General features: G+C 35.5%; 1 long non-coding RNA gene across 1 annotated transcript in view; it reads right to left on the minus strand.

The window, feature by feature from the left end:
- Nucleotides 1-765: 765 nt before the first annotated feature.
- The window catches only part of LOC134736246 (uncharacterized), a 31,801-nt gene continuing 7,941 nt past the window's right edge, over nucleotides 766-24,625 (minus strand). The window contains exons 3-5 of the long non-coding RNA XR_010120143.1: nucleotides 5,626-5,717; nucleotides 2,697-2,731; nucleotides 766-2,320 (exon numbers count right to left, since the gene is read on the minus strand). This is a non-coding gene — a long non-coding RNA (uncharacterized lncRNA). The remainder of the gene's footprint in view (nucleotides 2,321-2,696; nucleotides 2,732-5,625; nucleotides 5,718-24,625) is intronic.

Here is a 24,625-nt window from a genome sequence, read left to right on the forward strand (position 1 = left end):
CTGCCAGAACTACTTCAGTCCTGGAGAGAGAGAACTCACTAACTACTGGGATAACAGCACCAAGCTGTCTTTTGCCTTCAAGAAGAATTTTTTCCTACAGTTTTCTAATTTTCTTAAGAAGGAGTGTTGTTCTGAAATTTTGTAATCTGCAATTGTTGAAGGCACATACATTTGTCAATTACTAATTTAAAAAGAAATATTTATATAAAAAGAAATAATGTGGTTTCTCAAAGTCTTCATATTTTGATTTTATCTTAAAGAACCAGCCAGTCTGTGGTCCAGGCTTATTAAGCCATGGCTGCTCTAGCAATGCCACTACTTTTATTTTATTCTACTGTATAAATGTTCAGCATGGGATATCTGGCACTCTATATATGCACAGATTGTCAGTTCTTTCCTGCATCCCTTTCTTGATCATCAGCTAGATTAGTGAATTAATGTATTCTTTCAAATGTTCATGTCAGTTATGACTCATGTTTCAGTTTGTAATTTCATTAGCAAGCTCTTAATAGAAAGCCTCCTTTATGTGGTAAATTTAAAAAAATAACTTATAGAATGTACTATAAAATAGAGAAGTGAAGTAATGATAAAATTCCATTAAGAAGCAAGATTTAAATAGGCTAGATATAGATCTTTTCTTTATTTATATCCTGCTATTTCAGTTCAATTTATTAGCAACTGATAGTAGCTGTCATTTATCACAATATAATATATAGTAGATATTTTCTGCACATTTTTCTCGTTTTTTTTCACTTAAAGTTAAGCCTTATTATTAGTTTGACTATAATAACACTTCAAAATCTAGAGAGGTATACACGTTTTAAATCTTTTACATTCTATCCATATTAGAAATCTACTTCCCAGGTAAGTGTGAACACCATTTTCTATCATTTACAGATAGAAAATGCCCTGTGATGTCATCACTCATCCAATTATAATAATCTTCTCCAATCTTATTGATCTTTCAGGAAGGCAGATGTCAGTATCATTGGTTAACTATCAGATATGATTTGTATTTGGACCATCTTCAAGTTGCATAAATTGTTCTTCAGAGAGAATACCTGTTATTTTAAATTTCATCCATTTAAAATTATCAGTGCCAAAAAAAGAATACATTTCACAAGATGACATCACAAGACAGGGTAAAATGATTGACATTTTTCCCAGAGATATTCAAATTGTAACTGAAAGAGAAATATTTGAGCTAAATTTTGGAGATAATAATGGCAATAATACTAGTAGCTAATATTTATTGAATGGACTTTTTGTTCCAGATATTATAAAACACATTTTACATATATATGTATATAGGCATGTTTGTTTTAATGCTTGCAGGAGTAGGCATCATAATTATTGTACTTTTTGTTAATTCTGCAATGCGTCAGAGAAATTAGGTAATTTGGCAATGATGACACCACTAGTCACATCTTAATTTGAACCATGCACAGTCTAAGTCTAGAACTTGTATATTTAATAGCTGTGCTACACTGTCTCCCATTATGAAAAATAAATAATTGGAGGAGGCTTAAGCTAAATAGTAGATTTTTTAGCACTGACAATTCTATTGAATTGGAGAAGATGAACAGATATGAGAGATATTTTTGGTAAATATTGCTATTTTATGGTGACTACGTAGATAATGGGAGTGAAAAAAGAAAAGTATACATTTGGTTTGGAGACTGTGTAAGCACTGAATAATTTAACAGCTAGTGAACAATACACCACTAACCTGCAGGGAACCATGGCCTATTGCCCCAGAGATATTCATATAAAGTTTTAGGGGTGTGTCTATAGGTTTATTTCTGAAATTTTTAATGCTTTGTGATACTATTTGAATAAAATACTAAAGGTAATAATAAACTTGTGTAAACATTATAGCCTGATCTTAGGTATGTTTTACTATTGTAAGAGATGAGTCTGGATCTTTAATTGAGTACGTTGGTACTGGAAGTACAAAGGGAGTTAGCAGAAATGATTAGGGGTTGGCAAGAATTTACCCGCCAAAAAGCAGGTTCAGCACAAGATGGCTGTCTAGGGTGACCTTCATGTCCTCAGCCCTTATGTCCTCAGTTCTTACCAGTCCGAGGAAGAATCAAATCAGGCTGATAAGCCTAATTTCATATTGAACATACCTGCCTATGCTTCAACTCAGACTTGCTCAAATATCTAGACCAATTGTATACCAGTTCTTAGGAAATATCCTAGAGATACACCAAAATCAGTCTTTTTATATCTTCCTCTTTGGTCTTCTTTTTGAAAGACAACTTCTTAGGTGGTGAAACTACTATCGTTTAAAACATTCAAACTGCTGTGAAACCATCTGAAAAATATAATAAATAGTTAGTGTCAAAAATGTATAAGGAACATACAACTCAGTAAGAAAAAAAGCCAAATAACCCAATTTAAAATGAGAAAATGAATTAAATAGATATTTATCAAAAGAAGACATACAAATGGCCAAAAGGTATATAAAAATGTGATCGACATCATTAATCATCAGGTAAATGCAAATTAAAACCACAATGAAATGTTACCTCACGCTTGTTAGGATGGCTATTACCAAAAAGAGAAGCAATAGCAAGTGTTGGGGTGGGTTTGAGGAAAAGGGAACCCTGTACATGATTGGGAATGTAAATTGATATAGCTATGATTGAGAACAGTTTGGAGGTTCCTAAAAAAATTAAAAATAAAATTACCATGTGATTCAACAGTTCCATTTCTGGGTATACACCTAAAGGAAATAAAATCAGTACCTCAAAGAGATAGCTGCACTCCCATCTGTATTGGAGCATTATTCACAATAGCTAAGATATAGAAGCAATATAAAATGTTACTCAGTTCTAAGAAAGGAGAGCCTACCATTTGCAATGATATGGATTAACCTGGAAGACATTATACAAAATAAGCAAGACACAGAAAATAAATACTGCGTAATCTCACTTATATGCAGAATTTTAAAAAGTCAAATACAAAGAAGCATCAAATAGTAGTACAGTGATTACCAGGTGCAGGGAGGTGACGGAAATATAAAGATGTTGTTAAAGGATACAAAGTTACAGTTAGGTAGGACAAATAAATCTAGAGATCTAATGTACAGCGCAGTTACTATTAATAAGACTGAATTATGTACTGGAAATTTGCTAACAGAGTAGATTTCAGGTGGCCTCACCACACACACACACACACACACACACACACACACACAAATGCAATAGGCTGTGGTATTTGAAATTCACCAATGTTACAGTCTTTGAAGAGCTCTTTTGCATAAACTTCTTTCACTTTAAACCATTCTAAGCAACAATTTATCTTCAAGACGCTCTGTCAGGCAAGCTACAGTTATACTTTGTATGTAATGTTATAGAAAAATTTCTATAAAAAGCACTTCATAGTTTAAAAGTTTTAATGTTGTGACACAATCTGATAATAGCCATTGGCTCTGGATCTGAGGTAAGCACCATTCTCAACTTATGACATATATGATGATGGGGATTAAAAAAAGGGTTTACAAGTGAGACAAGCTGTGTCAGATCTAATGTGAGGTTCGAGGGTTTGATCAGTTTTTGTCACCTGTACAGAAAGGAATGTTTCAAAATGTTTTATAATTTATATTAGCATTATTTCATCATGATTTCCTATAAAGGACAGCAAATACATTTACAAATTCAGTTCCTCAGTTTAAATTAAAATGTTTTTAACATTTTAAATATTACCTAAAACTTAACTTTTAAATATACTAAGTTTAGTAGAGAATTAAATTAAATTATATTAATCTTAATAGAATTTTGAATAACAGCACCACTGGAGACAATAAAAGTCCTCTTCCCTAACTACTCCTGATGCCCTGCCCCCAGCATCACTGCCCCCTGTGGACTAGCGAAAGATAACCCTACATGATGTTCTTGTCTCTGCAGTCTAGGACACTTCATTTGATGATTTAGATCCGGATGTTGTTGTATAAAAACTTCACAATTAGAACCTATTCTAATAGTATTTTAAAGTGGAAGATAACATTAGAATTTTCAAAAAACGAGGCTAAATGTTTTTCTTAGCAACAAAACCCATATTTGGATGCAATAGATAATTCATCTTCAAAACCAGATTTGTTCTCCTGTTGACATACAAGAAACTAATTACTCAGAATAAATATAAAAAAATTATGTAAGTGAAATAAAAACATCCATGTGTACTAAGGTAAAATAAATTTCTTTTTTTTTTTTTTTTGAGATGGAGTCTTGCTCTGTCCCCCAGGCTGGAGTGCCGTGGCGCGATCTCGGCTCACTGCAAGCTCCGCCTCCCGGGTTCATGCCATTCCCCTGCCTCAGCCTCCCGAGTAGCTGGGACTACAGGCGCCCGCCAATACGCCCGGCTAATTGTTTTTGTATTTTTAGTAGAGATGGGGTTTCACCGTGTTAGCCAGGATGGTCTCGATCTCCTGACCTCGTGATCCGTCCGCCTCGGCCTCCCAAAGTGCTGGGATTACAGGCTTGAGCCACCGTGCCCGGCCTTAAATTTCTTATACATGTGATTGTATTCATATGTCAAGTTATATATGGTTTCTCAGAAACTGAAATGATGGGATAAAATGAGCGATTATTATAAAGTAATGACATGTATGTTCCTTGTTGACCAATAAGTTACTTGTTAATCTATACATCATAAGTTTATTGGTTCTCCATTCAACTTGAAAACATACTATGTGCAAAAGTAGATCTACATCACTGGGAATAAAACTGAGAAAGTTGTGATTAGTGTCTCTCTTGACTTGCAGTCTTATTTTAAACACATTTCAAAAAACACACAGTGGTATTTACCTAATTGCAATTTATGTAAATTCCATGAACTAAAAATATAAGATGGTATGTAATCTATAATGTGGGCTCTAACCTATTATTTTTAAATATTAACACAAAATATTGTATATATTATAACAATTTTCCATTTGCATATTGCCTATAAGTGCTATATATTTCCAAACATTTCTGAGTTATTTAATTTTGTTTTTATTGTCCATCCACTTTTGCAAGGGCCTTACTATTGCACATATTAATTAACGTGCTTTCCATTTGATACATGGACAACTCTGGCAAGCATTAAAAAATATTATTCAATTACTGTATATTAAACAAGTGAGTTTTTAAAGAATAATTTTGGTGGGTTTACAGCTTTGCTATAATCTCTGACAAAAGAGATTTTATAATTAAAGTGCTGACACAATGAGTACTATAAAAGCATGAACAGCCTTGCTATAAAAATGCTTATGATTGCTTTGGCTTCCTTTGCAGAGCTTGTGCTACAGAACTGCTACAGTAGGAGCACTTGTGGTTGCTGATAATAGCGTGCCTTACACAGGATTCTTATCTGCTCATCAGATGCTATTTTTACATTATGGTTGAAACTTTTTCCTCCTGCACTTAAAGTGGCATTCACTCTATATTTCCATTCTGGGACGATAGCTTTTCATGAGCAATCTCAATTAAGCTGAACCTCAAGATGTCCAACTTTCCAATAAAGTAATAAATTAGACTTGATGGCAATTGACTTTGACATGTACCATCACACCATATCAAACCAAAGGCATTTACAACACTTGTAATCCACTTGGAGTTTGGATTAAAAACTTACCAATAGATTTTTCAGGAAATTCAAGAACTGTTGGAATTAAAGCAGTTAGGTGAAGTTTCTTCTACTGAAACTTGTTCCATTCTCCCTGTAACCTAATGAGAAAATAACAAGCATAGGCTTAAGTCTTTAGGGAGTAATGTGGCTTGAATATGAGAAGAGCAGAAAGAGCATAACCTCATAGCTGAGACTGAATTGAGAAAATGTAGCCTTGATTTCTAAAAGTCAAATAATTTTCACCTCAAAAACATTAGCAATACACAATTTGTTAACTTGATCACTCAGTTGTAAATTTAATAAACTAGAGATGGCAGTGCTTATTGACTGGTTAATTTTAAGGGACTCTTTCTTTGATACAAACATTCACATTCGTCAGTACTTTTCAGTTCTAGGACCCTTCTCCTTTTATTTTTCTTCCAGATTGTATTTTTGTAATTGTCTTGAGTTCTCTGCAAACTGAATATGAGGATGTTGTGCATGTGTGGAAATAACATGATGTTATATATCAGCTTGAAAGTAGTCAAAGACAGAAAGTACACTGGGGACTGGAGAGAGAAGTGAGTCTGTAAACAAGGCCGTTCATTGGAATTCTAGGCAAGGAAATTGTATCTGCCACCAGGCATTTACACCAGGCAAAATACCAGAAGATTATCTTCCTAAAAAAACTTGATATGATAAGGGATTTAGAAGAATTAGGACAGTTAGTGTTAGCATTGCACCTCACAGTAAAGCCTTCTAATTTAGTATTTAGATAATTCCAGTGTAACAGGTGGCTACCTAACTCCTCAGCCTAATGTAAACCCATCCACTCACATATCTACAAGGCTCTATAAATATTCCTGTCCTCTCATTTTATGCTATTAATAAAAAATCAAATCACCAGATACTTGAGAAATGTATAAAAGAAAAGAAAAATTAGCCTACCACCCAGGAAAACAGGCCCAAAGAAAATTGAGCTGGTTTGGGAAATTATTAATAGAGTTTTAAGCATGTATGCATGCATGCACATGAACATACACAGATATCCTCTCAGATTATCTGTGATATTTGATAAGATTATGCATTATATTATTTTTACATATGACTATTATATATGTATAATGTATATTTATGTACATACATGTATATATTATGCATGTATATAATACACATATATATTACTATATATGATAGATATACACACACACCCACATATATATGATGTAAAACTCAGTAAAATGTTTGGAAGGTATATCCAAAGAAATGTTTTAGAATATATGATTAAAGTAGAGTCAGAAAATTTGGGGAAAAGTTATAATTTATAGAACTTTTTTTGTAGTACCAGATCTCAAGCTATTTGGTATCTAAAACGAAAATAATTAAAGCTATTTCTTAGCAGCTAGCAGAACAGGAACAAAAGAACAAAAGAAATAATTGCTTTTTTATTTATTTGCATGCACATTTCATCAGTTAGCTCAGACATCTTTTCTATGGTTGTTAATTTCTCAGTATTAGCAGGGAAGTCTGACATAGATCTATTTAATTTATTGGTGATAAATTATTTATTAAAAACTCACTTTTTGGAATTGTTTTTATCATTATATGCTCAGAAAGTTATGTACAGACTTTATTCACCATCATGTTGATAGATTCTTTAATTACTTGTCTGGAATAAGAGAGGCAGTCTCCGGCTGGGTGCGGTGGCTCGCGCCTGTAATCCCAGTACTTCGGAAGGCTGAGGCAGGCGGATCACGAGGTTAGAAGTTTGAGACCAGCCTGGCCAACATGGTGAAACCCTGTCTCTACTAATGATACAAAAATTAGCCCGCATGATGGTGCATGCCTGTAATCCCAGCTACGCGGGAGGCTGAGGTAGGAGAATCGTTTGAATGGGGAGGTGAAGGTTGCAGTGAGCCAAGATCGGGCCATTGCACTCCAGCCTGGCCAACAGGTTGAGACCCGATCTCAAAAAAAAAAAAAAAAAAAAAAAAAAAAAAAAAAAAAAGGAGAGTCAGTCTTCTAGATCATGGGTCAGCAAATTACAAACTACATCCATAAACTAAATCCAGCCCACTGCCTGTTTTTGTGAACGAAACTTTACAACACAGCATATCCACTCATTTATGATGTATGGCCTATTGCTGCTTTTGTGCCACAGTGGCAGAGTTTAGTAGTTACAACAGATACCTCAGAGTCTGGAAAGCTGGAAATATTTATTATCTGGCTCTTTTCAGAAGAAGTTTGCCAATCTCTGATCTAGATTGTGGTTCTCAAAGTGTGGTTCCCTAACCAGCAACGTTAGTATCAGCTGGGAACTTCTTAAAAATAAAACTCTTGTGCCCTATGCAGAATTACTGTGTCAGAAATTTTGGAGGTAAAGTTCAACAATCTGTTTACAGTAGTCTTCTAGGTGATTCCAATGCACACTCAAACTTGATAATCACTGCTTAGGGTTAGTGTTGGTAAAATATGGCCTGTGGACTAAATCTGGCACATTTCATGTTCTTTGTAAGCTTTCATGCTAAAAATAGTTCTTACATGATTTTACTGGTTGAAAAAATTCAAGAAGAGAATAATATGTTATGACTCTTCCAAATTGTATAACATTTAAATTTCAGTTGTGCATAAAGTTTTATCAGAACACAGCCACATTCATTTGCTTACGTATTGTCTCTGACTCCCTTCACACTATGAGAACAGAATTGAGTAGTTATAACAGATACCAAATGGCTCATGGAACTTTATATATTTGCTTATCTGGCACTCCACAACAAAAATTGCCACCTCCTGGCTTAAATCATAATCAAGGTGTATTTTATAGTACTGCTGAATTAGAAAAAAATACAGGACTTTAGAAATTAGAAATTAACACATTGAGGTGAAGTGCCTCCGCCAAGATCCTATCAAGCATCAGTGTGGACTCTAATCTGCAGGCACATCTGGGCAATGTCAAGCTGTCAGAAGCCAAGGCTCTGTATTCATTAGGGCTCCTAGGCTCCTGAGAAGAACAGGGAAAGAACAAATTAGGTGGGGAAAAATAATAAGTAAACAAATGACAAGTAAATTTTAAACAGAGAATAACGGCAATATCGGCAGAAATTAAAACTTGTCACTTCTAACATGAGGTTCTAAAAAGTGAAAAGTGGTAACAGGTGTAAAATCTTGATCTTTACTCCACTTTCTTTTTGAAGCTTTCTTGCTTCTGTCAGGAGGCCACTGAAACACACTCCAAACCTATCTGAAATGTGTTTTTTACTGTTAGTAGGGTTATGCATAAAGAATTAATATTTTTAAAGGACACAGATTTTAAAAAGTCAAAAAGAAAAGAAGGTAGAAACTAATAAATAAATGATGTAAAAGTTCCCCTACCTTGCTAAATCCAAACTAACAAAACCTTCTTGTTAATAATTCAGAGCTCTTGAACTTAAATTCTTGAGAATTTCACATGCACCCATTGCTCATTTTGCACTTGCATGTAATGGTTGCTATGGGTGATCCAGAAATGAAACCATTCATGGCACTTAATTTAAAACAGCTAGCAAGAATCTTTCCTCTCAGAGCATGTTGTCATAGAAGTAAATGAAAAGGTTGGGAGACTTTTCATTTGCTTCTGTGATAACATGAACTACTTGAACTAAGGAACATATTAATGTTTCCTCTGAAGCTTTCTATTATGTGTCAGGAGCCCCATTCCAGGATATCACACTGGAGGTGATGGAAAAAGACAGATGATAGAATGAAACGGTTGGTCCTAACACAAAATAATCAGGCATCTTTATATTTCCACTTTACATTATAACAGGAAGCCTGATTAGATTCTGTGGTTTTACCTAAAAATAAACCTGGCTCAGGAGGAAGTTTTTTTTTCTATATGCAGTGGTTCTTATTATAAAAGAATTCCTTTTAAAGGCACAGGCAGATCTTCACAGGATATATATTATACTTCTCATGTTAAAATCCAATAAACTCCAGAAGAGAGTTCTCACATATCATCTCATAAGTTTCAAATATTATAGTAATAAAGTTTTTCTTAGAAATCTCCATTTGAGATTCTTGAATATGACCTATCACAAAAAAACTGTAAAAAATACAATTTTACTATTAAAAAATGCAAAACTTTATATTTAAAATTAGAATACAGATTCTACTAACCACATCCTTTACACAGAGTCTGAAATAGAATCTAAAAATTAAAGACTAGAAAGTAATTTTAGACTGCACTTGCAAGTAGCCTCTAAATCAATGGTCTTTTGATTAATTGTGTTTTGGCTAGCTAAAAGGAAATAATCCATAAAAGAATATTATAATTTAAAGATTATAAAAAAGAATTCTGCAGAAAGAAGATTAATACCCTGAATACTGGATAAATTTCACATTTGATGGCAGATTTATATAAGAAACAAAGCTATAAAAGTACTAGACAAAAATATGTGTAAACACCTTAAAAATCATGGACCAAGGAAGCCTTTCCAATTATGACTCAAAATTCAGAAGTCATAAAATTACAGATTGATAAATGCAACCAAATAAAAGATTTTTTAAAATATGCATAATCATAGCAGCATAATGAAAACCAGAAAACAAATGCCTAACTCGAAAAAGCATTCTTAATTTATATTCCAAAGAAGTTACCACTGTAAGATACAAAAGTCTTAGAAATTTATAAAAAATATATTCAATTGAAAGTACAAATAGACTAACAATAAACAGTGTAAAGAACAGATATAGAAAGGTCAAAAAATGACAGAATGCTCATTCTCTTATAATAAGAGAAATTAAAATGGAAATGTTGCAGATATTCTATTCCCTTTCTGATAAAATTGTCAAAAACTTCTAAGTTTGATTATATACCTTGTTGGTAAGAAAAATAGATTATCTTACCCAGCAAGCAGTGCTATAAATTGGTAAAACAACCTAGAACAGAGGTTTTGAATTAGAATGATTCTGTCCTCCCAGAGAAAATTTGGCAATATCTGTACATGTTTTTGATTGTCATAACTGTAGAGAGGGTTGCGACTGGCATCTAGTGGGTAAAGGCCAAGGATACTACTCAATGCCCTACAATACATAGGATGGCTGCCATAAAAAATAATTATCTGGCCAATAATTAAAAAGTCAATAGTGCTGCTGTTAAGAAACTTTGCCCTAGATTTTAATTTTGTAATATTGTTCAAACATTACATCACATATGTAGTACGTCTGTCACATCTAGAAATTTAACCTCCAGTGGCCAATAAATGCTATATATATGTATGTATGTGTGTATATATATATAACCACATATATATATATATATGTGGTTATTCAACAAAGCATGGTATAATGCAACAAAAAAAAAACTTGGTCAATAAGTATTAAAATATGATGCACCTATAAGTACGAGTAAAATGAATTGAGATGCTCAACATGTTTTATTAAAGAACTATGTCTAAGTGAAAAATTGCTGGTAGTGATATACAATATGCTAACATTAATATTGGAAAAGAGGAAAATAACCATTTATGTTCATATTCTTTATGCCTTTATGTAATAAGAAAGCTCTGGGCTGGGCGTGGTGGCTCACGCCTGTAATCCCAGCACTGTGAAAGGCCAAGGTGAGCAGATCGCTTGAAGTCAAGAATTTGAGACCAGCCTGGCCAACATGGTGAAACCCTGTCTCCACTAAAAATACAAATTTAGCTGGGCATGATGGCATGTTCCTGTAATCCCAGCTACTCAGGGGCTGAGGCAGGAGAATCGCTTGAACCTAGGAGCCAAGTTTGCGCCACTGCACTCCAACCTGGGCAACAAGAGCCAGACCCTGTCTCAAAAAAAAAAAAAAAAAAAAAAAAAAGAAAAGAAAAAAGAAAAAGAAAGCTCTGGAAAGATTCAGACCGCTGAAAGGAGGATGCTTGATTTCAGTTATACCAAGCTTTCAGAACAGAAAACATTGTCACCTCTTTATGGTATGAGAGCAATGATCAATCATTTGCTGAAAAGAATAATTTAAGGGCAGAATATTGAAGGCAAATATCTCTAAAGAACCCTCGATAAGTGGAAAAAAACTGATAAGAATAAATAACAAATGAAGAAACATATCAGATTTTTTACTGTGTTGTCAATCTAAACAGATCAAACTTATTTTTTGTGTTTTTTTTTTTGTTTTTTTTTTTAAACATACTGTGGCAATGCCCAGTGGCTGTTCCATGCATCTTCATTAGGGAACTGATTTTGCCAGGACAGCTGATAAGGGAAACTCAAAATACTATCTTGGATAATTCTAGGACATCCAAATAATAGGGGAAAAGGACAACTATGAATAATTCTACAAGATAGGAATGAAATTTTAAGTCAATGGATCTGTGAAAATTGGCAATTAAAGTACAGGCAAATCTTGTAATAGTAATTATTTTTAACATTAGCCACAATCGGTGAGAAAATAACAGACAGTGATTTTCTTCACAGTTGCAACTTCCAAGATACACTGCTGTGTGGTGTTTCTTCCAAGCTTTAATAAGAAATATGATGATAAATGGCCCCTGCTAATGTTTTTAAGGTAGCCAAGATTAGAAGATAGAGTTTTTCTTAATAATTGTGTATTAGACGGAAGGAATCTCAGAGCATGCAGAGAATGACAAAGAGCTACTATTGGTTTTAAAAGATACTGTCTAAATGACTTAAAAAAAAAACCTTGTCTTCATTATCATCAGAACTGTAAAAGTTAATTTTCTTTCTATTCTTTTTACTTCCCCCCAAAATAAGCTGCCATGTACCTGTATTTTCAGTTGCCTACTATATCAAAATATTTACTATTTTTTTTTAAATCTACTTATGGAGACAACATGTATTTATTGTAACAATTAAAACTTTGAGACAATAAAGTAAAAATGATGAGACATGTTGTCCTGTTATTAAGTGATAATATGATGAAATAGCTCTTTTTATAACAGGTTATATTGATATCTAGCAACCATTGTGATCGAAAGTAATGTCATCTTAACAATTACGCATGTTCTCATGAACAGACCAAATATATATTCAGTTGCAACATCTCTTAAAGGAGAGATGTTTTTGGTCCCTAAAAGAGCATGTATATTATAATATTATTGATTATTTTAAAATACTGCCAGCATCCTCTTAAATGCAGTAACATGCAACTATAATCTGCTGTCGGTTTGATAGCTGAAACTAGCTTAAGTTTGAAAACCAACATTTCATTTCTTTAGATTTACTTATAATCACTCCTGCCTAAATATTGTTCTTCCTGATTCTGTTGACAAAGTACAGGCGAATCTTGTAGTTATTATTAACATCAGCCACAATCAGTGAGAAAATAACAGATAGTGATCACCATAGAGGCTGTCTTTGAAACCAGGGAGAATAAGATGGTACCTCAAAGTAGACAGCCTGCAGCACATGCAGAGAGCTACTTTAAGCAACAAATCTCCATTATGTCTTTTACAAATGACAGTAGTAGCTACTCCTGAATCACCATATTACTAGAAATTGGAAAGAATGTTAAAATATTTACAAAAACCAGGAAGATTTTCTTCTCAGCAGGAATTATGCCGCAATTCACTGAGGGTGTTAAATGTGTTATTTATTTCCTCTTGGTATATTTATTGCTAGCAAAACTGTCCTACGGCCAGGATATTCCACAGTTCCTCTGTTGCTCCGGCATGCTGCAAGAGCTAGAAGTGTCTTTTTAAATATTGTTAGACAGCCCTGGTTCCCTCCGTGAAGTCTATAGACTAACACCAAGAAGCTGACATTTAACTAACAAATTTTCACTGAGGTGAATGATTTGAGTCAAGTGGCATAAAATGACTTCAAAGTGCTCAGAAATTGAATCCAAGAATCAAACTATGCTTAACAGTAGCCTTCTGGGTCTGCTTTATATCCATGTCAAAAGTTCAACTTCTCTTGTACTGGGGGACTTGAGACCAATGCTATGCGTGATAATTTCTGTAGTCTTAATTATTCTATAAAATCTTAATGCAAATTAGAATTTTCAAGGACTAGAAAGCTCTAACATTATTAGGAGAACAAATAAATATACACACTGCATACATTCTAGACACAATGCTGTACAGAATCTTGAGTCAGGTGCTTATTTATAATACTTAGTTACCCTGGTGATAGTATAATAACAAAGTTAAGGAATCAGTTTATATTCTCCTAGTTTAGTCCCATTGACTTTTTAATTAAACTTCTGTTTTGAGATAATTGTAGATTCAATGCATGTAAGAAATAATAGAGAGAGATCCCATATACCCTGCACCCAGTCCTCCACAATGGTAAAATCTTGCATAACTATAGTATAGGATGTTGGCATTGATTCAATCCACCTATCAAACTCGAATTTCACTAGTTTTACATGCACTCTCTTCTGTACTGCCTACTATAATCAATATAAAGAACTATTCTGTCCCCACAAGAATCTATTGTGCTGCCCCTTTATAACCACATCTATCTCCTTCCATCCGTGCAAGTCTCTAATACCTGGTGACCGCTAATATTTTTCATCTATATAATTATTCACTCCAGGAATGTGCATAAATGGAATTGTAGAGTATATATAACCTTTTGTAATTGGCTTTTGGCTTTTGTTTTTTCTCAGCACAACTCTGAATATCTATCCAAGTTGTTGCAAGTACTAGTAATTCCTTCTTTTCATTGTTAAGTAGTATTTCATGCTATAGATGTACTACAAATTGTTTAACAATTTACCAGTTGGACAACATTTTGATTTTTTTATTCTGTGCTATTAAAAATAGAATTGGTATGAACACTTATGTACAGTTTGTTATGTAGACAAAATTTTTCACTTGTCTGGGATAAGTGCTCAAGAATGCAATTGCTAGGCCATATGATAATTATGTGTTTAGGTTTATCAGAATTTGTCAAACTGATTTCCAGAGTGGGTGTATCGTTATACATTCCTATCAGCAATATATAAATGATACGGCTTTTTTACATCTACTTCAGCATTTGGTGGTGTCACTTTTCTAAAAAAAAAATTTAGCCCTTCTGACAGTTGTGCAGTAATCTCATTGTATCTTAAATTTGCATTTTTCTAATAGATTTTGTCAGCTTATTTCCATCTGTATGTCCTCTTGTATGAAATGACTATCCATGTTTTTCCCCCTTATTTTCTAATTGAATTGTCTATAGGATTTTTGTTGTCGAATGTGAGAATTCTAAACACTAGTTCTAGATACTATTCCTTTATTGAATATGTGATATATTAGTCAGTTTTCATATGCTATAAAGAAATACCTGAGACTGGGCAATGTATAAACAAAAGAGTTTATAACTCACAGTTCTGCATGGCTGGGAAGACCTCCAGGAAATTACAATCATGGTGGAAAGTGAATAGGAAGCAAGGCACATTTTATACAGCAGCAGGAGTGAGAGAGCAAGAGAAAGAGAGCAAGCCAGCAGGGAACTGCCAAACACTTTTAAACCATCAAATCTCTGGAGAACTCACTCACTATCATGAGAACAGCATGAGAGAAATTGCCCCCATGATCCAATCACCTCCCACCTGGTCCCTCCATTGACATATGGGGATTATAATTTGAGATGTGATTTGGGTAGAGACACAGAGCCAAACTATATCATTCCACCCCTGGACCCTCCCAAATCTCATGCCTTTTTCACATTTCAAAAACAATCATGCCTTCCAAACAGTTCCCCAAAGTCTTAACTCATTCCAGCATGAACTCAAAAGTCCACATCCAAATTCTCATCTGAGACAAGGGAAGTCCCTTCCACCTATAAGCCTGTAAAACCAAAAGCAAGTTAGTTACTTCCAAGTTACAATGGGGGTACAGGCATTGGGTAGGTACTCCTATTTCAAATGGGAAAAATTGGCCAAAACAAAGGAGCCACAGGGCCCATGCAAGTCTGAAACCCAGCAGGGCAGTCATTAAATCTTAAAGCTTCAAAATGATCTGCTTTGACTCTATGTCTTACATCCAGGGCGCACTGATGAAAGGGGTGGGATCTCAAGGCCTTGGGCAGTTCTACACCTGTGGATCTGCAGAGTGCAGCCCCCAAGGTTGCTTTCACAGACTGGCATTGAGTACCTGTGGCTTTTCCAAGTATATGGTGCAAGCTGTCAGTGGATCTACCATTCTGGGGACTGGAGAATTGCAGCCTTATTCTCACAGCTCCATTAGGCAGTGCCCCAGTGAAGACTCTGTGGTGGGGCTCCAACCTCACATTTCCCTTCTGCACTGCCCTAGTAGAGGTTCTCCATGAGGGCTACACCCCTGAAGCAGACTTCTTCCTGGACATCCAGACATTTCCTTACATCCTCTGAAATATAGGCATAGGCTCCAAAAGCTCAACTCTTGTCTTCTGTGCACAGGCCCAACACCACGTGCAAGCCACTAAGGTTTAGGGCTTGCACCCTCAGACCAGTGTTTCAAGCTTTACCTTGGCCCCCATTAGCTGTGGCTTGAGCTAGAGTGGCTGGGAAGCAGGGCACCAAATCTCAAGGCTGCACAGAAGAGCATGGGCCCTGGGCCTGGCCAACAAAACCATTTTTCCCTCTTAGCCTCTAGGCCTGTGATGGAAGGGGCTGTTGTGAAGATCTCTGATATGCCCTAGAGACATTTCCCCCATTGTCTTGGCTGTTAACATTTGCCTCCTCATTACTTATGCAAATTTCTGCAGCTGGCTTTGAATTTATCCCCAGAAAATAGGATTTTCATTTCTACCTGATGGTCAGGTTGCAAATTTTTCATACTTTTATTCTCTGCCTCCCTTTTAAATGTAAGTTCCAGTTTCAGGTAATCTGTGAACACATGCCTGAACACTTTTAGAATCAGCCAGGTTACATCTCGTATGCTTTGCTGCTTAAAAATTTCTTCTGCCGGATACCTTATATCATCTTTCTCAAGTTTAGACTTCCACAGATCTCTAGGGCAGGGGCAAAATGCCCCCAGTCTCTTTGCTAAAGCATAGCAAGAGTGATCTTTTTTTTTTTTTTTGAGACGGAGTCTCGCTCTGTCGCCCAGGCTGGAGTGCAGTGGCGCAATCTCGGCTCACTGCAAGCTCCGCCTAAGAGTGATCTTTACTCCAGTTCCCAATAAGTTCCTCATTTCCATCTGAGACCACTTCAGCATGGACTTCATTGTTCATATAACTATTAGCATTCAGTGAGTCTCTAGGAAGTTTCAAACATTCCCCCATCTACCTGTCTTCATCTGAGTCCTCCAAACTCTTCCAACCTCTGCCTGTTATCCAGTTCAAAAGTCACTTTCATACTTTTAGGTTTCTTTATAGCTACACTCTTGGTACTGCTATAAAGTTTCATGTATTAGTTCATTTTTACACTGCTATAAAGAACTCTGAGATGGGATAATTTATAAACAAAAAAAGGCTTAATTGATTCACAGTTCCACATGGCTGGGGAGGCCTCAGAAAACTTACAATTATGGCGGAAGGGGAATGGGAAGCAAAGCAGGTCCTACATGGCAGCGAAAGACAGAGAGAGAGACAGACAGACAGAGAGTGAAAGAGAATGCCAGGAAGAGGTGTCAAACACTTGAAACCATCAGATCTTGGGAGAACTGACTCACTCTCATGAGAACAGCAGGGGGAAAACCACCCCCATGATCCAGTAACCTCCCAGCAGATCCCTTCCTCAGCCCATGAGGACTACAATTCAAGATGAGATTTGGGTGGAGACACAGAGCTAAACCACATCACATGGCTTGCAAATACTTTCTCCTAAGCAGTAGCTTGTCTTTTTATCCTCTGCACAGAGAAAATATTTTCATTACAGAGCGAAAGTTTTAATTTTGATGAGGTCCAGTGTATCAATTTTTTATTGTATAGGCTATTCTTTTGGGTTCAAGTTTGAATGTTGTTAGAGCTAGATATGAAGATTTTCTCTTATATTTTTTCTAAAAGTTTTGTAGTTTTACATTTAAGTTCATGAAATATTTTAAGTTAATGTTTGAATATGATGTGAGGTTTACTTCAATGTCTGCTTTTATGCCTGCTGCTCCAGCACCATTTAATGAAATCAAATTTATGAATTGAATTCATCAAATTGATTTTAACTTTTTTGAAAAATCAGTTGGCAATGTTTATAAAAGTCTATTTCAGGATGCTTTATTTTGTTCCATTATTCTATGTATCTGTCTATCAGCCAATATCACACTATCTTGATTACTTACAAACTTAATAAGAGGTAGACTGCTTCCTCCTACATCATTCAGTGATTACTTACAAACTTAATAAGAGGTAGACTGGTTCCTCCTACATCATTCTCCTTGTGGAAGGTAGTCTTAGTGATTCTGGGGCCTGTACCTTTCCATAAATATTTTAGAATAAGATTTCCTGTGTCTTACAAAAACCTTGTTGAGACTTTGATTGAAATCTTATTAATCTGCAGATCAGTGTTTCCTTTTATTTTGAGTGTACAGGCTTTGCTTACCTTTTTGCCTAATTTTAAGGCTCCTTTTTCTATTGGGTTAATAAGGTTTTTCTTTTGGGTTCTGTTTGGTCTTTTTAAGAATTATCTTAATTAGAAATTTAGGTAAGCACAAAAACTATTCTTACCAGGGAAAAATGAAATTTTAAAAAAATATATGGAAGATAAAACCCTGAAATAAAAATCTCACTGAGTAAAATAAATATTTTTGGCTAATTTTGTAAATTATATTACAAAGTGAAGGTCATATATTCATTAGCTCAGGCTGCCCTAAGAATATACCATAGACTAGTGGCTTAAAAAGTAGAATTTTATTTTTTAACAGTACTGGAGATTGGAAGCCCAAGATTAAGGTGCCAGTATGACTGTTGTCTAGTGAGGGCTCTCCTCTTAAGTTGAAGACAGTTGCCTTTTTGCTGTGTGCTCAGTGGCTTTTCTCAAGACACAATGCTCATGGAGAGAGTGGCTCTTCTTATAAGGACATCAACCCTATCAGATCAAAGCCCCATCTTTAGGACCTCATTTAACCTTGATTACTTTCTTAGAGGCCGCATCTCCAAATACAGCCACATACAAGGGTTAGGGCTTCAGCGTATGAAGTGGGAGAGGGGGCACAAAGATTCAGTCCATAACAGATGAAGTAACCAAAGCCTCCGAAAATGTATAATCATTGTTATCATTTCATGGTGTGTGACAGGAGCTATCCTAAGTATTATAAGTAATGACTCTCCTAATCCCCTAGCTGCCTTTAAGATGTAGGGGCACTATTATTATCTCCCTTTATAAACTTAGGCCTGGTTAGTCCTTTTTTTTTTTTTTTTTTTTTTTTGAGATGGAGTCTCGCTCTGTCTCCCAGGCAGATAGCTCACTGCAATCTCTGCCTGCCAGGTTCAAGTGATTATCATGCCTCAGCTTCAGAGTAGCTGGAATTACAGGCATGAGTCACCATGCCCAGCTACTTTTTTTATTTTTCATAGAGACAGGATTTCAACACGTTGGCCAGGATTGTCTCAAACTCCTGACCTCAGATGATCTGCCTGCCTTGGCCTCCTAAAGTGGTGAGATTACAGGCGTGAGCCACCTTGCCTGGTCGGGATAGCCTTAATTAGGTAACTTGCTCAAGGCCACTCAAATAAAATGGGTTGAGTTTAGATTTGAATTCAGCTAATCTGTCTTCAGAGTCTGAGCTTCTAAATACTATAGCATTCTGCCTCCCTGTAGTGAATTATTGGCAAGAGTGTGAAAGAAATGTTGGTTGTTATATGTATTTCAAATAATTCCTGAAAAAGAGTAAATGCTTTCAATAAAAGTGTGAAATAGGAAGTATGGCAGAAGTATTGTGAGCTTTTCAGCCCACAGCAATTCTACATTTTAGTATCATTAATAAGGATGCAAAATGACAAGGGAAACCTACAGATGACCAGAGAGTCCATTTTTATAGGAGGAGAAGAACCAAACAGACTCATTTTTCTTTTGTGGAGTTCAAAATAAACCAATAAGTGGTAAACACACAATCTGAGTTGAACAAGAAATGAAAGCATGCCAAGGGCAACAAATCGATTTTTAATATTTGTGCGTACAGCTTTCCTCTCCTTGGTGTCTCACTGTGATGAATGAGGTGAACAACAGACCCTCTGCAAATTACAAACCCTAGATAAATTATAAGCAGAGTAACAATGCATTAAAACCACAAGTTTCTTTTCCAGTAACTGCTTTGGCCTTATTATATGGGATTTTCTGCCCAGAGACACAGAATCTGTTCCATTTAGAGGCTCCTATATGCACTTTAAACTTCAGCCTATATATAGGTAAAGAGTTAAGTTTAGAGGCCATTTAAATGTGTTAACATTTTGCTGTCTTTCCTTCTACATTTAGTGCAATAACCTTCTAACCAGCAAGAATTAGGGAGAGACTGAAGTTTCTCGTAAAATTTTTAAATAAAGATTTTCCTTTAAAAAATCAAAAATGTGATTGAATAACATTAAAATTATATTCCTCTCTAACATATATTTTAATTTATTACTTTTTAATTAATTATTTAGATTTTTGAATGACCAGAACACAAAACCTAAATTTATTATAAAATATTTTACAGATAATTATTTTATTATTATAACTATCATATCATATTTTATGGGCATTTTCTTCCTTCCTTAGTTTTCTTTTTTTTTAAAAAAACTGGCTTACAGTACAGTTCCTCTCTCTACTCTTGGTAGAGCAACTGGCAAAATGCAATGGAAATGCATTCAGAGAATAGCAGAAATTTAGAAATGGAAAGAACTGTATAGACCTTAGAGTCTATACAGTATGCATGTATTTTTTTTAAATAAGGGAAAAAGAAAAAGTGGAAATCTTCTCTCAGCTTACCCACTAGAGGCAGACTACATACATAGTATTTTATCCATGCCATGAAAATCTATGCAGGGAAAAAATAAAGCAAAAAAAAAAAAGTAACTGTACTGATTTTGATAGGTGTCCATGATATATTCATAACTGACACTAAAATAAATCAGCATAAAAACAGTAAAATATGCTTTCAAAAAGTATAGAAAAACATAGGATAATGTAATTACTGTAAAAATAATTTAAATTAAAATAACTCTGTGTATATATTGATACTTCAAATGTGTATCAGTGTAGACCACAAACAGCAGCATTTATTCCATGAGAAGGGCAATAGAAGGAAGAAATGAAGACACAATGTTGCTCTTTGTTTAAAATTGTCCTGTGTCTACTACATATTAATCTGTAATTAATTTGAAGAACAAAATCTGGGAAAGCAGGGGGAAAAGGAGAGAAGAAAATCAAGATTAGGGAACATTAAAGCAGCTTTGTGATATGGAAAGAGAAAAGGAAAAGGGGATGTTGAGCTACTTTTTTAAATTTTTTTATTTTTTATTTAATTTTATTATTATACTTTAAGTTTTAGGGTACATGTGCACAACGTGCAGATTTGTTACATATGTATACATGTGCCATATTGGTGTGCTGCACCCATTAACTCGCCATTTAGCATTAGGTACATCTCCTAATGCTGTCCCTCCCCCTTCCCCCCACCCCACACAGTCCCCAGAGTGTGATGTTCCCCTTCCTGTGTCCATGTGTTGTCATTGTTCAATTTCCACCTATGAGTGAGAACATGCGGTGTTCGGTTTTTTGTCCTTGTGATAGTTTGCTGAGAATGATGGTTTCCAGTTTCATCCATGTCACTACAAAGGACATGAACTCATCATTTTTTATGGCTGCATTCCATGGTGTATATGTGCCACATTTTCTTAATCCAGTCTATCATTGTTGGACATTTGGGTTGGTTCCAAGTCTTTGCTATTGTGAATAGTGCTGCAATAAACATACCTGTGCATGTGTCTTTATAGCAGCATGATTTATAATCCTTTGGGTATAATGAGATGGCTGGGTCAAATGGTATTTCTAGTTCTAGATCCCTGAGGAATCAGCACACTGACTTCCACAATGGTTAACTAGTTTACAGTCCCACCAACAGTGTCAAAGTGTTCCTATTTCTCCACATCCTCTCCAGCACCTGTTGTTTCCTGACTTTTGAATGATGGCCATTCTAACTGGTGTGAGATGGTATCTCATTGTGGTTTTGATTTGCATTTCTCTGATGGCCAGTGATGATGAGCATTTCTTCATATGTCTGTTGGCTGCATAAATGTCTTCTTTTGAGAAGTGTCTGTTCATATCCTTTGCCCACTTTTTGATGGGGTTGTTTGTTTTTTTCTTGTAAATTTGTTTGAGTTCATTGTAGATTCTGGATATTAGCCCTTTGTCAGATGAGTAGGTTGCAAAAATTTTCTCCCATTTTGTAGGTTGCCTGTTCACTCTGATGGTAGTTTCTTTTGCTGTACAGAAGCACTTTAGTTTAATTAGATCCCATTTGTCAATTTTGGCTTTTGTTGCCGCTGCTTTTGATGTTTTAGACATGAAGTCCTTGCCCATGCCTATGTCCTGAATGATATTGCCTAGGTTTTCTTCTAGGGTTTTTATGGCTTTAAGTCTAACATTTAAGTCTTTAATCCATCTTGAATTAATTTTTGTATAAGGTGTAAGGAAGGGATCCAGTTTCAGCTTTCTACATGTGGCTAGCCAGTTTTCCCAGCACCATTTATTAAATAGGGAATCCTTTCCCTATTGCTTGTTTTTGTCAGGTTTGTCAAAGATCAGATGGTTGTAGACACGCAGCATTATTTCTGAGGGTTCTGTTCTGTTCCATTGATCTATATCTCTGTTTTGGTACCAGTACCATGCTGTTTTGGTTACTGTAGCCTTGTAGTATAGTTTGAAGTCAGGTAGCGTGATGCCTCTGGCTTTGTTCTTTTGGCTTAGGATTGACTTGGTGATGCAGGCTCTTTTTTGGTTCCATATGAACTTTAAAGTGGTTTTTTCCAATTCTGTGAAGAAAGTCATTGGTAGCTTGATGGGGATGGCATTGAATCTATAAATTACCTTGGGCAGTATAGCCATTTTCATGATAGTGATTCTTCCTACCCATGAGCATGGAATGTTCTCTTATTTCATTGAGCAGTGGTTTACAGTTCTCCTTGAAGAGGTCCTTCACATCCGTTGGAAGTTGGATTCCTAGGTATTTTATTTTCTTTGAAGCAATTGTGAATGGGAGTTCACTCATGATTTGGCTTTCTGTTTGTCTGTTATTGGTGTATAAGAATGCTTGTGATTTTTGTACATTGGTTTTCTATCCTGAGACTTTGCTGAAGCTGCTTATCAGCTTAAGGAGATTTTGGGCTGAGACAATGGGGTTTTCTAGATATACAATCATGTCATCTGCAAACAGGGACAATTTGACTTCCTCTTTTCCTAATTGAATACATTTTATTTCCTTCTCCTGCCTAATTGCCCTGGCCAGAACTTCCAACACTATGTTGAATAGGAGTGGTGAGAGAGGGCATCCCTGTCTTGTGCAGTTTTTAAAGGGAATGCTTCCAGTTTTTGCCCATTCAGTATGATATTAGCTGTGGGTTAGTCATAAATAGCTCTTATTATTTTTAGATACGTCCCATCAATACCTAATTTATTGAGAGTTTTTAGCATGAAGTGTTGTTGAATTCTGTCAAAGGCCTTTTCTGCATCTATCGAGATAATCATGTGTTTTTTGTCTTTGGTTCTGTTTATATGCTGTTTTGCATTTATTGATTTGCCTATGTTGAACCAGCCTTGCATCCCAGGGATGAAGCCCACTTGATCATGGTGGATAAGCTTTTTGATGTGCTGCTGGATTCAGTTTGCCAGTATTATATTGAGGATATTTGCATCAATGTTCATCAAGGATATTGGTCTAAAATTCTCTTTTTCGGTTGTGTCTCTGCCAGGCTCTGGTATCAGAATGATGCTGGCCTCATAAAATGAGTTACAGAGGAATCCCTCTTTTTCTATTGAGTTGAATAGTTTCAGAAGGAATGGTGCCAGCTCCTCCTTGTACCTCTGGTAGAATTCGGTTGTGAATCCATCTGGTCCTGGACTTTTTTTTGTTGGTAAGCTATTGATTATTGCCACAATTTCAGAGCCTGTTATTGGTCTATTCAGAGATTCAACTTCTTCCTGGTTTAGTCTTGGGAGGGTGTATGTGTCGAGGAATTTATCCATTTCTTCTAGATTTTCTAGTTTATTTGTGTAGAGGTGTTTGTAGTATTCTGTGATGGTGGTTTGTATTTCTGCGGGATTGGTGGTGAAAGCCCCTGTATCATTTTTTATTGCATCTATTTGATTCTTCTCTCTTTTCTTCTTTATTAGTCTTGCTAGCGGTCTATCAATTTTGTTGATCTTTTCAAAAAACCAGCTCCTGGATTCATTAATTTTTTGAAGGATTTTTTGTGTCTCTATTTCCTTCAGTTCTGCTCTGATTATAGTTATTTCTTGCCTTCTGCTAGCTTTTGAATGTGTTTGTTCTTGCTTTTCTTGTTCTTTTAATTGTGATGTTAGGGTGTCAATTTTGGATCTTTCCTGCTTTCTCTTGTGGGCATTTAGTGCTATAAATTTCCCTCTACACACTGCTTTGAATGTGTCCCAGAGATTCTGGTATGTTGTGTCTTTGTTCTTGTTGGTTTCAAAGAACATCTTTATTTCTGACTTCATTTCGTTATGTACCCAGTAGTCACTCAGGAGCAGGTTGTTCAGTTTCCATGTAGTTGAGTGGTTTTGAGTGAGTTTCTTAATCCTGAGTTCTAGTTTGACTACACTGTGGTCTGAGAGACAGTTTGTTATAATTTCTGTTCTTTTACATTTGCTGAGGAGTGCTTTATTTCCAACTATGTGGTCAATTTTGGACTAGGTGTGGTGTGGTGCTGAAAAGAATGTATATTCTGTTGATTTGGGGTGGAGAGTTCTGTAGATGTCTATTATGTCCAGTTGGTGCAGAGCTGAGTTCAATTCCTGGGTATCCTTGTTAACTTTCTGTCTCATTGATCTGTCTAATGTTGACAGTAGGGTGTTAAAGTCTCCCATTATTATTGTGTGGGAGTCTAAGTCTCTTTGTAGGTCACTCAAGACTTGCTTTATGAATCTGGGTGCTCCTGTATTGGGTGCATATATATTTCAGATAGTTAGCTCTTCTTGTTG

This window comes from Symphalangus syndactylus, chromosome 3, assembly GCF_028878055.3.
Source record: "Symphalangus syndactylus isolate Jambi chromosome 3, NHGRI_mSymSyn1-v2.1_pri, whole genome shotgun sequence".
Classification (NCBI taxonomy): Eukaryota; Metazoa; Chordata; class Mammalia; order Primates; family Hylobatidae; genus Symphalangus; species Symphalangus syndactylus.